Source organism: Mustelus asterias, chromosome 3 (genome assembly GCF_964213995.1).
Source record: "Mustelus asterias chromosome 3, sMusAst1.hap1.1, whole genome shotgun sequence".
Taxonomy (NCBI): domain Eukaryota; kingdom Metazoa; phylum Chordata; class Chondrichthyes; order Carcharhiniformes; family Triakidae; genus Mustelus; species Mustelus asterias.
Window position 1 is genome coordinate 32,067,751 of NC_135803.1, and position 16,169 is coordinate 32,083,919.

The following is a 16,169-nucleotide window of genomic DNA, read 5'->3' on the forward strand; positions in this document are numbered from 1 at the left end:
GAACTAACTGCAGGGCGTCCAATGCTAACTGAGAAGGTTGGGGGGGGGGGGGGGGGGTGGGGAGGTGGTGAGGGGAGGGGGGTTGCTGGAGGGAGTCGCTTTCCCATCAACTGAAGTGACTTTAAAAAAAACTGGATGGAAAACACGGTTTGAAACTTCCAGCACGGCTTTCCTGAAATTCCCAATGCACCTGTTGTACCAGGAATTATTTAAATAATTTCTCAACTGCTAATTCGAATCAGATGACAAGTGAAGTTACTTTCAGCAAGATTTATTTTTCCAATTCTGAAATAATAAAGGTATAATCTAAGTGGACTTTGACCAGATATTTCATAATTGTTACATATGTGAATAGTGTTGCAGCAGACATCATAATCCTTTTCAATCATCCAAATGCAATTCTCAATAGCCTGTTAAATTGTAGAAAAAAGACACAATTTGCAAGAATTTGAAAGCAGTTTACAGAAATTTGGAAGAATTTGGGTGTTCTGGTTGGTCTAGCTTTTTAAGGAACATTTCTTTCATGATGGAAAATGAATTTCAATTATGTTCTTTGTGTCCACATTGTGTTTGTGCTACATTTGATGAAGTTAAATTGATGTTAGGCATTTGTTTCTTTTCCCAAACTCACATTCAAAAAAGATTGAGTCGAACATTCGTGCTTTTTGGTCTGACATATTCATAGTAATAAGACTTTAGAATATGATAATGTTATTGTTTACATTACAAGCCAACTGACATCATTAGAGTTTTAAGAGTAAGAAGAGGTTAGGTGGAACCTTCTCATCCTCAATTCGGAATGTTAAGCAAAGAGGGAGAATATTTAACTTTTAATTCACATGCCAGTGCTAACTTTTCAATTGGACCCATCTCCTCTAATTTCATTTCTCTGTCCATTCTCTGTACCCTTTTATATTTTTCCCTTTTCACATACTTAACCCAACTCCCTTATAAATTATATTATAGCTATTTGTAACAATGTAATCCATGTTTTATTAACCCTCTCTGTTTAATTTCCCCTTTGTGTTTCTGGTGATAATGGTCTTTTTATCAACTTGGGGACCAATGAAAACAATCTTTCACTTTACCTTTCAAAAACCTTTCATACATAGAAAACTTCTATGAATTCCCATTAATCTATGTGTCATTGAAAAAGGGTCTGGTTTTTCAAGCCTTTCCTCACAACATTCAATTCTGATATTGTTCTAATAGACCTTTGCCATACACCTTCCATGACTCAAGATTCCTTCCTCTAATGGGGTGCACAGAATTGTACACTATATTCCAACTAGGATGTAAGTAATGCCTTGTACAAACTCAAAATCATTTCTTTCTTTTGTGTTCAATACTTGACAGAATCCAATTTACCTTGTTTAATGGACTTTCCTACCTGTGGCCCTACCTTTAAAGACCTATATATAGGAACATAGAATGTGTGTCAAAAAACTCTCTTTTCTACATTCTGCTAAAAAATATTACCAAATCATTTAGAGTATATTTTTTTCACTGTTACTATTGACTATTTTTCAGATCTTTGTAGTGAACTGCATCTGCCACCCATCTGTTCATTTCACTAATCTGCTGATGACTTCCTCAAATCTCCTGTTGTCTATCTTCAGAGTTTGCCAGGCATTTTAATTTAGTATCATCAGCAAACTTCAATGTCACTCATCTTTTGCCCATGTCCAGATCGTTTTTATAACTGGAATCCCAGGACAGAACTCTAGGGAACACCACTATGCACATTAGGTTAAGATAGAAATTATCCATTTGTTCCTAGACTTTGCTTTCTGTCCTCTTGGCATCTCTCTATCCAAAAGGATTCTATTCCTTTAAAAGACTTGAATCTTAATTTTTGTTACAAGTCTCTTATATGGTACCTTAGCCAATGCAACTCATTATTAAATGGTGAAAGTACTTAAATTTGACTTGGATCAGATCTGCAGATCAGAGTTATTGAACCTGATTTTAACTCTGTACAAGTGATTGGATTTTGAGTGATTTAGAATCTCACCCAACTTAAGTCAAATCTTTTTTAATGATGTTTAGAAATATGTAGAAGTTGCAATATGGAACAGGCCATTTGGCCCAACCAGTCTTTGCTGGCATTTACCTTCTGTGTATGGCAATAGTCCTAATCCCATACGCCTGTTCTGTTACTATATCCCTTCATCTACTTTGCTTTCATCCTCCTAGCCAATGTAATCAAAAATGTTGCCATAATTTCTGCCGTTACCACAAATCCTGGAAGTGAATTCTGCAACCCCCCACTTCTGAGTAATTTCCATTTCTGTTGTAAGTGGCTTTTCTAAAGTCCACTTCCAATGAGTGTGCAGTGCATGAATGTTTTTTAACTGGTCGGTGCAACATCGTGGGCCGAAGGGCCTGTTCTGCGCTGTAATGTTCTATGTTCTATGTTCTATGTTCCTACTGTCCTGTTTGGACTCAAAAATAGTGCAATGGTGGAACTAAAATAGAATATGAAACAGCGCTGCTAATTTAACATTACATTTCCTCCGATTCCAGTGTTCAGACAAACCTCAATCTTTGTGGCCTAGGTTCCAGACAGAAACAGGTAGAGGTCTCATTAATGCATTCAACTTGAGTCAAGTTGATGTAGTTATGAGATTTGACGCAATTTGCATTTCTGGGCACAAATCGGTTACTTACAAGTTAGGAAATAACCACTTTTGGCGATATGTGAGAGGAACATCAGTTACTCTGAACGGGAATGCTGCAGAAAGTTTTGGAAGATAATTTGCTTGTAATATTAGATATTTTTAGTTTACTATTTAAATGATTTCAAGGTGCTTGTAGATGCTATAAAATGTTCTGAACTCTTAAGGGACGTCTGGCATTGCGCATTTTTTTCTGTCCGCAAGTTATAATCTGGCAAGGTGTGGAATGGAACAGTTGCAGGGAAACAGAGCAAACTGAGTTGCAACAGGAGAGAAAGCAAAAAGAAGGGAATATGTTCACAGAGTGGCAGCACAATGCACCGTCAGATTACCATGGTTAGTGAGTGACCATCTGAATGAGAGAGTTAAGTAGATGAGAAAAGGAAGGAAAGATGCTCAAAGACCCTCCATGCATGGCTTCCAGCTTGGCCATCTCCGCCAATGCCATTGATATTGATGGAGGCTTCTATTGTGTTTGTATGGAGAGAGATACCTTCTCCCTTCCGGTGTGTGATAACTTGTCCTGCAAGTTAGAGTGGAAACAGGTTAGTATGTGCTCTGCTGCATCAGCATAGTGACGACAGCAAGAAGAGGAATTGCTGGCAGAGCAGCATTAGGTTTGGGGAGAGGGAGCACACGGTGATGTGGTAGAGCAATCCATGCTGACTTGAGCAGAGGCATGGGAAGCAGGGAAGAATTGATATTGCTGGAACTTAAGTGGAGTTGTGTGGGGCTGTGCTGAGAGTAAGGGAGATGTTACGCAGAGTCCTAGCTGCTAACATTGTTAATATTTTTCTCCACTGTACAGAATTCTTATGACAACATTCGCAGCATTCAAACCTTCAGCCAGCAATCTCGATGCCTATTGTGTTGGCTCAGCTTCACCTATCACAGGAGAAGAGGCTATTTGTTTAATCTGTGCTTTCACTGTTGTATAAGAAAACCTGGATGCTTGGCTCAGAGTCATTTTCTGTGCCGATGAACTGTTCAGTGTAATACAAGGCCTCAAGGAGCAACTGCCTCACTAAATTTCCTGTCTTCCCAATCGGTGAACTGCTGAGAGGTGTGTCTTTTGGCCTGGTGCCTCTTATAAAGCAGCATATTTCATGTGTGGATCTAGGTAGTGGGTGGTGGTGGCTATTTTGCTGTGAGCAACACCACAGGTAAGCCCCCTCCTATCTGAGATCCATTCATTCATATTCTTTGCAGAGAAAATGCATTCAAACATTTTACACTGCATTAAAGGCACAGAATTGATCTCAGCTGTTGCTTATATATTGGGTGAAATTCTCCCATCTGGGACCAAGTCCTGTGTCGGGGATGAGTGTTTCCCACTGAGGAGGTCAAAGGGAAACCATGCCATATCATCTGGCTAGATCTCATTAATTATGCATCCAGGATTTAGCGCTGTATTCCATGGCGGGGCAGGCTTAATTGCGTGTGTCCTGCCATCATATCTGGGTGCTTTATTGAAAAGGCGTCCAACCTCACTGACCCACAATTGAAGAAAGCAGATGGATCTCCAGGAACACCAGGAGGCTGGAAGGTGGACCTCCTCGACGACACTGAAGTTGAAAGATCCACCCAATTGATGCTGTCCCACCCATTGCTGTGGTGGTCCAAGATCACTGGCAGCCTCCATCCCAACGCAGTCCAGATATTCTTCTTGCAAGTCCCGACCTCTGCATGCCACATTGTTCCAGACGTGTTCTGGACTGGCATGTTTGCCCACTGGTGTCATGCAGAATGGGGTGCGGGTGGACAATCCCAGTCAGGATTTCATTTGCATCCCATTGGGTTTGCTGATCCGCCATGGCAGGCACCAGCAGATGATCCCATGGGAAATTCATGCTGATGTAAAACCGATTTTTGTGCCTCCTGCATCATTAACAGCCCCCCTGCACTACCTGGCATGCTATTAAACCCTCCAGTGGGGACATGGGAGAATTTCACCCAAGGTATGTAAATGCCTGTGTAATAGTGTACATTTATGGCAGCAATCCTTAATGATGCTATTATATGGTATGTGTTATATGGTATGATACTTAGCCAAACAGGTTCAATACTAGGTTGCACCGATTTAGTTATTTTTCATCATCTAAGTGGCAGTGTGAGAGAGCTGCTACAATTAGAATTGGTGTTCCTGAGCTAGCGAAAGCGAATATTAGACAAGGTTCCTATTTATTACAGCAGTTGGTATTGCATACTTATGGATGGTGGATGAGGAGAAATTGGCTCAGCTATCCTTCCCCATGTTAAGATAGCTCACACAAAATAAATGAAACATTTTTGGACAGGCACTTAGTTTCTGATAGCCTTGACCATGACTCCAATGAAGAAATACTGCCTTTAGGAGGGCCTAATTAGGGAGAGAATGAAACTTTCTATAAAATTGGTGCTGACAATCTGATTCCTAAACCTGCTAATGTAACACTGACTTTAAACCATAATATATATGTAGTTGGCTGGTCTAACTTTTGTTGTTAATGCTGAGGATTTATAATTGTTCAAAAGCCTTTCTTGTCTTTATTGAAGTAATAAATCCTTATTAATCATGTGAAATTGTTTATGAAGAGTGCTGTATTTTTCAGACAACCACCAACAAAGTGCATTTAACCACTGGGCAAACTGAATTAGGAAACTTCATAAAGGGAGTTGTGTCAGAAAGTTACCATCTGGTACCTTGGACCTCCATCAACCAGGAACAAACCTCAGCTGTCAACCACACCACCTCCCCCTGCCAATCAAGAGGTGAGTGCAAAGCCTCAAGAATGCAATTAAGTATTAGAATCACTACTAAACTGGCAGGCATGTTTTGCTGCCACTGATGAAAATTCGAGATATGAAGCCAAAAACTTTTGGACATCCTGAGACATTTAAAACTTCAGCAAATAGACTGAAAGAAGAAAACCATGAAAGCTATGTTTGTTTCGATCTCAGCAATTTGGTAAATAAACTTTTTTTGATCTTTTGTGTAGAGGCAGTTGTGAGAATTCCTTTGCACATCAAGATGACTATATAGTCATGATCTGATCATGTCAAAGTAGTTCATCCCCTTTCCATTCTAACGCTTAGGGGCTGGTAAAACAATTGTGGGAATAGGAACTAGTTATAAACACAGGACCTAATTGGTTATCTATAGTCACGCCTGATGAAACAGAGCATGATTGATTTCAATATCTGCCCAGTGGAAAGAATATTTTATCCCTTTGACAGGACTTTAAAAAGGTATTAATTTGAATATTAAATCCTATTAGTGAACCATCCCTCGAAGACACAATTGTAACATGTATTTCCAGCTACTTTTGGACTTGGCCTAAAGGGTCAGACACATCTTCTCTGTGAGAAAACAAACAATTAATTTAGTATCAAAATGTAATAGAATAAGACCGTGGCAGAGCTTGGCTATTGTTCTGTGGGAATTAACTTTTGCAGGTCACATGTCACTGGTCAATGACCCCAAGCTACACAGGGTCAGGGATCAGGGAGAGAGTACACTCAGTTATTTGCTGTGTTATTGCACTCAGCAAATGCTCATTCTTTTGCTGGAATAAACACAAAAGATTTTAATTCTTGGATATGTTTAAGCAATTTATTTTGGCCACTGTGTTGTTTGTTGATTTAATAAACATTTTCTGATGGTAATTGAATTGCAAATAACAGATCTAAATTGTATTTGATGTTATCCTTTCAAAATTCTGGAAGTTTTATCAGATCAGTATCATGTATAAAAAGACTACTACTGCTTCTGCAAGTTGAAAATGCTATGGGTTGCTACATTTAAAACGCAGGTTCAAAGTAAATGGAGAACAGGTTTAGTTCAAATGAACAACAGGAGAGCAATAATTTCAAATTTTCATGAATGATTTATATATTTGTAGATCCATTCTGATTTGTTAATTATGTGTATCTGAAAAACCATTACTGGAACAAAGCAAATCTCACAAACCTAAGCTATAATAAGTGTTATTATCTTGATCTCAATGTACGAATCTATTCAGAAAAGTAAATCAATAGGTTAGTTATTGAGAATGTACGATAAAGTTTGAAGTTGACTTAATTCATATAATTCAGTCATTTCAGACAGTCCCTCTTCTATGGCCTTTCATTCTATCTAAATCATCAATTTTGCGGGAAAAAAAATATTTTCTTGGATGTCTAATTTTTTTACACTTAATTTTGTAGTGCTAAATTTGACACATGGCAGGGACCTACATCATTAAGTATGCTTTAGCAATATGGTGCGTTGTAAAATGCTTCAGGCTACGTCCTCCAACTATTAGAAAAGCTGCCACATGTCTCATTGTGTACCTAGTTAAACTTTAACATTCCTTTCCAGCCCATGACTTTTGCTTGAAAAGCCTTTAAAAGTCCTGACAGCAGCCATTTGCATTCTCTTTGGTCCATGATACCGACAAGCTGACAAAGTCTAAAAAGGTCCTTGAAAATGTAGATGACATCATATTCAGACACCACTGATTGATTAAGGGCTTTTGTTGCTACATTGACCTATGACTAACTGATGTTCTTGACCACTTCAGTCTAGAAGTATCAACACTGCTTTCAGAAAAGTCAGCCCAGTTTGCAGGGAAATGCTAGGCCTATGTACTGTAAAAGCCGAGAACAAGGTGCAAAGTTTAGTTACGTGGTTAGAATGAGTGCTCCGTGATTCCAGTGTGATTGCAAAATTTCACCATGTTTAGTTTAAACTTCCCAGATGTGTAATTTGGTATCTGCCGGTTGAGTGTGGAAGAGAGTTATATAGTTTCAAAAGGCAGAGATTCTTGGTTAGCGTTGAGTTAGTTGACACTGGATGGGATGAAGGTAAAGTTGCTAAAATTGGCATTATTGTTCTTGGGGTAGCGTGGGAAAGCCAAAATGAGGATTCTCCTTCTGATTATTATCAAGTGATTCCTTCAGAAAAGTACATGTCTGTGGATATTGGGTCTGAATATGAGTGAGTTTGGCTGTAATGTTCTTTGAGGTGCAACCATCTGCTAACATGCTTTGTGAACGTGTCCGAGAGAGTGGTTTGTGTTCATGTAAAATATACAACTGCAGAAGCCAATAGAAAGGGAGAGACAGAAAGAAGCTAACTTTAGTAATGCTTACATTATCAAACAATTTGGCAGAAATGAAAAATTTAGACCTCAAATCCAAATGTTCACACAAAAATGTCTCTGACCATCCATAAGTGCAGTCTTGGTATGTCGTTCCACTTACGATATAAACATTCCTAGTAGATTGAGCACTACCTTGAATCATGGAATCTCTACAGTACAGAAGAGGCCATTCAGCCCATCGAGTCTCCATCAACTCTCTGACAGAGTATTTTACCCAGGCCCTCTCCCTGTCCCCATAACCCCACACATTTCCCACGGCTAATCCATCTAACCTACACATTTCGGGACACTAAGGGGCAATTTAGCATGGCCAATCTACCTAACCTGCACATCTTTTGAATGTGGGAGGAAACCAGAGCACCCGGAGGAAACCCACGCAGACACAGGGAGAATGTGCAAACACTATACAGTCACCCAAGGCCGGAATTGAACCCAGGTCCCTGGCGCTGTGACACAGCAGTGCTAATCATCCTGCCGCTTATCATATTGATACTGAACTGGTATACTATCTTATACCATGTGTTTACAAGCACACACAGCAGAACATCATAGAATACAAAATTCATATTAAATCAAGATAATTGTGGTCCGGAATTTGCTTTGGACAAGTGCCAGCAGTTTACTGCTGGAGATTAGTATCATTTCTGACTGCTTTTGTTCCTCTCTTCTGGTGGAAATAATAATGTTTCACTATCAAGTCAGTAGTCTTCTGACGGAATGGTACTTTTGACCCTGACAGCAGGCATTGAAGAAAAAGGCAGTGTGGACAGGGGAAAGATGTCCCTTTTTGAAACATTGGCATCGATTTTAACCCACCTTGTCTGGAGGGAATGGAGTGAGGCTGGGAGAGGGAACTTCGACATTAAAATTGATCAAATTCATTTATGGCCCCATTCCCTGGCTGCCATTTTAACTCCTAATTTCATTACAGTGACTGAGGCACAAAGTGCCTGAGTCCTGTGATCTTATTCGATTTTAACTAAACGCGACCTGCTGAGTGAAAACCCTCAGGATTGACGATAGGACAGCCTGACTCACGAACTAAGCGTGCTTCTTAAGGGGCATCCAGCTGCAGCGCCAAGACCATAGATGTGTTAATGGATTTCCAAGTCATTTTTCAACCTGGTGTTTGCTGCTTTTGATCATTTCTTTCCTTAATCTGATTAAGCTCTCATAATCTATCACGTCTGCCATTTTTGCTTCCTTCCTTTAGATGGAAGAGCAGCAGAAGAGATGCAGCAGCAGCCTCAACAATCAGAATGAGAAGCAAGTGGGTGTGTCAGACAGGTTGAGGGGAACTATTCTTGAGGGCCTTACGCAGCTCACTGAATCCATAGGTCTGGAGTCACTTACGTGCCCATGACTGAGCAGAACTGCCACCGGAGGCTGATCTTCACCAGGCAGGTTATCACTGATCTCTGCATCTCTTGCATTATGTATGACCTGTTGGACTAGTTCATAAATTCATAAGATATTGGAGCAGAATTATGCCATTCGGCCCATTGAGTCCATTCCGCCATTCGATCATGGCTGATATGCTCCTCGTCCCCATTTTCCTGTCTTCTCCCCATAACTTTTCAACCCATTACCAATGGGCGCATCATTGAGTACATTATTACACTATAAAAGCAAAGGGTTAGATCCCTGGGGCCTTCCATAAGACCATAAGACCATAAGACATAGGAGCGGAAGTAAGGCCATTCGGCCCATCGAGTCCACTCCACCATTCAATCATGGTTGATTTCAACTCCATTTACCCGCTCTCTCCCCATAGCCCTTAATTCCTCGAGAAATCAAGAATTTATCAATTTCTGTCTTGAAGACGCTCAACGTCTCGGCCTCCACAGCCCTCTGTGGCAATGAATTCCACAGACCCACCACTCTCTGGCTGAAGAAATTTCTCCTCATCTCTGTTCTAAAGTGACTCCCTTTTATTCTAAGGCTGTGCCCCCGCGTCCTAGTCTCCCCTGTTAATGGAAACAACTTCCCTACGTCCATCCTATCTAAGCCGTTCATTATCTTGTAAGTTTCTATCAGATCTCCCCTCAACCTCCTAAACTCCAATGAATATAATCCCACGATCCTCAGACGTTCATCGTATGTCAGGCCTACCATTCCTGGGATCATCCGTGTGAATCTCCGCTGGACCCGCTCCAGTGCCAGTATGTCCTTCCTGAGGTGTGGGGCCCAAAATTGCTCACAGTACTCCAAATGGGGCCGACAAACTTCCTCACACAAAGTTGCATAACATGGCAATGAGATGACTGTAGCTGGAGTAGTCAGAGCAACAGGATGTTACCACCTTACTGGGTGAAGATGAAGGTGAAGGAGGATTTCTACAATGCATTGCCAGGGAAACCAAGGCTCAGTTGTTAGAGTAGTATTTCCAACATCCTGCTCATTCTATTGCATTGAAAAGTGGCATTAAGTCCTTCTGCTTTAACAGACATTGTTATCCTCTTTCCAAATCTCTTAGTCCTTTAGAAACATAGAAAATTTATGACACATAGTAGGTCATTCCTTCACCTTGAATCTAGTTAGACAACTTCAATATCAATAGCTTACTGACAATACAGACTGACGAATTGTTATGAAAAATATCATTGCTTTCCAAAGTGCCAAATGTGATCAAGAAAATTTGATTTAATGTCAGACATAATAATTGGCTTGAATTGATTTCTCAATCAAATGTCAATCATTGCACCTTTCCTAAAAGAAGGTTTACTAACTCAACCAGTCCAACAAGGTGCTTCCCAGTAGCCTCAGCAAAGCTGGTGGGATGCTATTGTTGCTGATGTTGATTCCCATGACATGCTTGAGGCCTGTGGCTTCTGTTTACTCGAGACTTTGAGGATGCAACTGCGTATTGTTGGATTTAGGCTCCTGTTGGCTCATTTGGTTCTCTGGCGTAGTTGTGGAAGTTATCAAGACGAAATAGCAGTGCATTTCTCTGAAACACATGAAAGAATGCAATTTGTTGTTGTGCGTGCCTTCACATTCTTTCCTCCTCTTATATAATGTTGGAAGGATTGCAGGCTGAATTTAAAAAAATTCTTGTTGAACTGTCATGAACTTTCTTTCCAGGACCAGCCAGTCCTAGAGTGGGACTTAACCTGGGTCCTTCTGACTCAAAGCCAGGAGCCACAATATTTCCCATGGATACACTTGTCAGAAACCCTGCTGAGATAAGCTCCCAGTCTCAAACTCTTAACTCGCACAGTGCTGGAAGGGCCATTGATTACCAGAACATTGTGCTCCAGATGAGGAGGAACTCATCAGGTTGAATATTCCTGCCTCTGTCTTATTTCTTTCCCTGGTGTTCTCTGCCATCGTCATAAATCCTGTGGCTAAAAGGATCGGACAGAGGTTAGGGTGGAGATTTATGGCCCTGTCACAGGATGGATGTGGCTGTAAAATGCAGCAAGTCATTTAAAAGATGGACTGTAAAATCCTGCCAGTGTAAAATTCCACCCTAGGTGTTGAGCATTTCACCTCTTAATTCCCCAAAGCCTTTCCACTATTTACAGCTCAAAGGCAGGAGTGTGATGGAATACTTCCCACTTGTCTAAATGAGTGCAGCTCCAACAACACTCATGAAGTTTGGTACCATCCAGGACAAAGCAGCCTGTTTGAGAGGCATCTAATCCCCCACCTTAAACACTTATTTTCTTCATCAGAGTGACTGCAGTGTGTACCATCTGCAGTAACTCGCCAGAACTTCTTCGATAGCATCCGCCGAATATGCAACCTCTGCCACCTGGGAGGATAAGAGCAAAAGGCATATGGGAACACCACTGTCTCCTGATTTGAAACTGTAGTGCCATTCCTTCAAAATCCTCAAACTCCCTCCCTAATGGCACTGTAGTTGTACCTGCACCACAGACAGTAGTGATTCAGGAAGGTGACTCATCACCACCATCTCAAGGGCAATTACAGATGGACAACATATGCTGCCCTTATCAGTGACGCCCAGATCCCATTAATGAATAAAAATACATCCTTGCAGCAGTCTTCAAAGATTTCAGCAATTTCCACTCAGAAGGATCCTTCTTAGTAATATAAAAAGTGCTGAAATAAACTCAAATACAGGTAATCCCTTTCTCTTGCTCAGAAAAAAACCCATAACTTGACAGCAAACTTACTCTGGGCTATTGCACAGCAAGTATTGTAATATGCACACAAAGTGAACTTGTTTTAAATTTGAAAATAATTCAAAATTTTAAAATGTTGCTCAAAGACAGGTGTCCGTGCAAACTGTCCGTTATTTAAATGCTAAGCCTTACATTTTACATCAGTGTTAGCAGAATATGATTCTGAATGATCAGTTTAATTGACTCTTTGGTGTACATGGACTCCAGTAAATACCAGTCTTTTATTAAGAGAATCAGAGCTTTTTGAAATACCCAATATTCGAAGTATTATTTAATCTTATCACGTTTATGATCCTGTCGAAAACAAACATAAAAAAGAGCTTCATATAATTTCTCTTTTCCTTATATTCTGTTACACAATTCTGAATTTTAATTCCACAGTTTCAAAGATCCAGGTGCAACAGCCTTCTCTTTGTCTCTGAAGAGATAAATAGACATTCATGTCAGTTAAAGTACAAATTAAAGGGAAATGTGTTTATAAAGGGATAAGAAAGGCAATTTGTTTCGAATACATTCCACTGTGATGTTGTGTAAAACGCAGTAGAGTGATTGTCCATTGGTGTTTATCAAACAGGCTCGTTTTCATGCTCAACTGAAATTATTTCTAAGCAAATCACTCTTGTAAGGGCATTCCCTGAGTGACTCCAGTTTAACAAACATTGACTGAAATGCAGTTTAAAATGCTGCTCCATCACAATGGTACTTTCTCTGGAACTAGTGTTGCGTCTGAAAGCAGGTGTTTCTGTTGTAAAAGCAAAGGCCTTTTAAATTCAACAAATAAGCAATCCCTCAAATGTGGCTGGCCTTGATTAGCAAGATGCCATCCTCAGCAAGAATGTGTCCTGTGCAAAAGTGTATTTCTCATGAAATATTTAAGAATACAAAATCGTGCTGAAGTCTTATTTTGAATTAATAATTTGCTGCTGGCCTGATTTTTGTATGACCCTATGTAGTTTATGTTGAAATGTCTCCCTCCAACCACATGAACACAACTGATAATTTGTGTTGTCACTGCATTATTAATCTAGGGCCCTGAATGACCTGGTAAAGCCAATCTGTGTCTCCAGCATTCACATCAACATCAAAGAATCATAAAATCCCGACAGTGCGGAAGGAGGCCATTTGGCCCATCGAGCCTGCACCGACTCCCCAACAGAGCATCTTATCCTGACCCAACCCCGTCTAGCCCCATAACCCCATGTATTTACCCGTTAATCCCCCTAACCTACACATATTTGGACACTCTGGGAGGGATTTTGTGGCCTCGCTCGGACGAGACCAGAAATTCCTGCCCGAGGTCAACGGAGATTTCTATTGTTGGACTCTCGCCTGCGCCAATTCAGTGGTGGGTGAGTTGGTAGAGTTCCAGCCTATAGGGCTATTTAGCATGGCCAATCCACCTAGCCTGTACATCTTTGGACTGTGGGAGGAAGCCACGCAGACACTGGGAGAATGTGCAAACTCCACACAGTCACCCATGGCCAGAATTAAACTCGGGTCCCTGGCGCTGTGAGGCAGCAGTGCTAACCACTCTGCCACCATGCTGCCCTCCGTGGTTGACTCTGAAGTGACCTGGCGAATCATTTGGTTATATCAAGATCCCAGTGGATCAAGAAGGAGGCTCACCATCACCCTTCTTGGGGCAGCTAGGGTTGGGAAATAAATACCACCCTTGCCAGCCACACCTTGCACAGCCCAAGAATGCGTGCATTTAAAAAAATCTATTCAACAACTTGCCTCATCCCTTCTAAGTCTCTCACTATCCTCCGCTTACATTACCTGCCACAAGCCTCAGCCTGATCAGAATATATGGAATAGGAGCAGGGGTAGGCCATAAGCAAGGTGAGAAGTATGTGAAGATCTGTCAAGGAGTTTAATAAGCCTGACTGAAGCTAATGAGAAGACTGCTTCCAGTCTCAATAATCTCATCTCGTATGGTATTAGCGCTCTGCAGTCTACCTTCTAGGGCGTGGTCACCTCCATGAATACTACAGCCAGGATCTCACAACTGGAATCCACCTTGCAGCTCTTGTGGAAGCTCAGATTGTTATCCTTTGGTTAGCACTGTTGCCTCACAGCGCCAGAGACCTGGGTTCAATTCCCGGCTTGGGTCACTGTCTGTGTGGAGTTTGCACATTCTCCCCGTGTCTGTGTGGGTTTCCTCCGGGTTCTCCGGTTTCCTCCCACAGTCCGAAAGACATGCTGGTTAGGTGCATTGACCATGCTAAATTCTCCCTCAGTGTACCCGAACAGGCGCCGGAGTGTGGCGACTGGGGGATTTTCACAGTAACTTCATTGCAGTGTGAATGGAAGCCTACTTGTGACACCGATAAAGAAACTTTTAAAAAGTGTTTCAGTCGGGTTATTAAAATACTCACTGAAAATGAGACTACAAAAAAGGATCCCAGACTCCGATTTTAACTCCAACCAGGTTTTGAACATGGTTCAAGACCTGAAAGGTTTCTGGCAGACTCGCCAGAAATTGTTTAAAGCAACCTATGGCAGCATTTCCTAGCAACGTGCTCTATTTGCAAGATTGTGGAAGAAAGTTTTTCTGAGAAATAATTAGGACGTAGATGCCATTTTTCTTGGAAACTTCCCTGGAGGTGCTTTTAGTGGGGGTAAGAGTGAGGAAGGAACCCCCATTTACCAGCACTGCTGCAAGGGCTGTCACTAGGTTGCAAAGATCATCATCCTCAGAAGCTGGATACAGTGCGGGAAGTGCTTAGAATAGGAAGGGTGAATACTGCTCTTTATTTATCTCTCTCAGTTAATTACACATGGCACCAGTCATTCACCCTCTCCCACAGCACTTGTTTCACCAGCCAATGTAAGGAAACACCTCTGATTCTCATTCCAAATACACAGTCAAATTCTTGCTCCCTTCACACCAGCCACTGGCAGTATTCTTGTCTGTTGGTTGCCTTTGCTCAATCACTGGCTGAAATTCTACGACCTCACCCGTGACTGGGATTCTCTGGTCCTGCTGCAGTGAATGGAGATTTGGGCGAGTGCAAAATTCTCCATTCTTGCTGGCAGCTGTGGTGGGTCGACCGAGACTGGAGAATTCCGGCCACCGACCTCTTTCAGGATCACTTGAAGATGCTCTCTCTCCTGTTTGCTGCATTTCCCTCTCAGCCTCTGTATGACCAGCACAAATCCAACAAACAGCATTCTCATTTTCAGGAACTATCCACTAACTCTCGCCCTCTCTTCCTGCAGGACAAAATAATGCACAAAATGATGTGACAGAAGCAAGGCCAGCGGTGAGTAGGTAACCTCTTGATGCTGAGTGACTAGAGCAGTAAACCATTGGAATGTGTGGGCTGGTCAATCAATTCATATTGGGTCTTTCAAGGTTGGGATCTTCACTAAAGTAAAGTTTCTGACAATTACTTGTGCCCCTTTACTAAGAATCAGAAACACACATACTCAGCCATTTTGGAGGAGGTACCTCCTATCTCTACTTACATTTATATAGCACCTTTCACATTTTCAGGCCATCCCAAAGCATTGTCAATGCTTCTCACATCTTGGCCCCTATTGTACAAGGTATTGGTAATACTGCCAAAGCCATTCACCGCCATGGCTGAAAGTTTAGGGAAGTGTGCTTTCAACTAAATAAAGCCTTATAACAACAAACATTTTATTCCAGTGCGGAGATCCATCTAATAATATAGTTTGAAATTCATAATCCCAAGTTAAAAGATTCTATAACTACTTGTAGCTGTTAATCAGCTGTGAAATGGCAAGCACCCTACTGTGATAATGGATGGTTGTGAAATCATGCATTACTAATCTAGTAATGGAAATTCTCAGGCTTCTGTCCACAGACAGAGTGGAAGAGCAAACAAAATTTTGTTAACACTCCAGACATTTTGTTCGGAGAATATAAATGCCTTGATGGTTTGGAATTCCCTTTGAAAGATGCTTTTCACACATTTTGATGTTTGATTGTGACAGATCTGTTGACAGCTCCAATGAATGTGACAGTAATGAGATTTTATACTTTTTATGTATATTACTGTCAACATTTGACACTTCCAAAAGGCACCTGACCAGCCCCAATGGGCACCTGACATCCATCAAAGGTGCACAGTGACCATGTCCAAAGGGGTGCCTTACCTTTCCAAAGCTATCCAAATGAATCCACCAAGTTCGGACCTGCTTTCACCTGGTCTAACCTGAACAAGTTGAGTTTCACATTCCTGGTTGAC

At 41.3% G+C, this 16,169-nt stretch overlaps 1 long non-coding RNA gene across 1 annotated transcript in view; it reads left to right on the forward strand.

The window, feature by feature from the left end:
- The window catches only part of LOC144483380 (uncharacterized), a 61,568-nt gene that overhangs the window by 31,761 nt on the left and 13,638 nt on the right, over positions 1-16,169 (forward strand). The window contains exon 2 of the long non-coding RNA XR_013495993.1: positions 5,270-5,429. This is a non-coding gene — a long non-coding RNA (uncharacterized LOC144483380). The remainder of the gene's footprint in view (positions 1-5,269; positions 5,430-16,169) is intronic.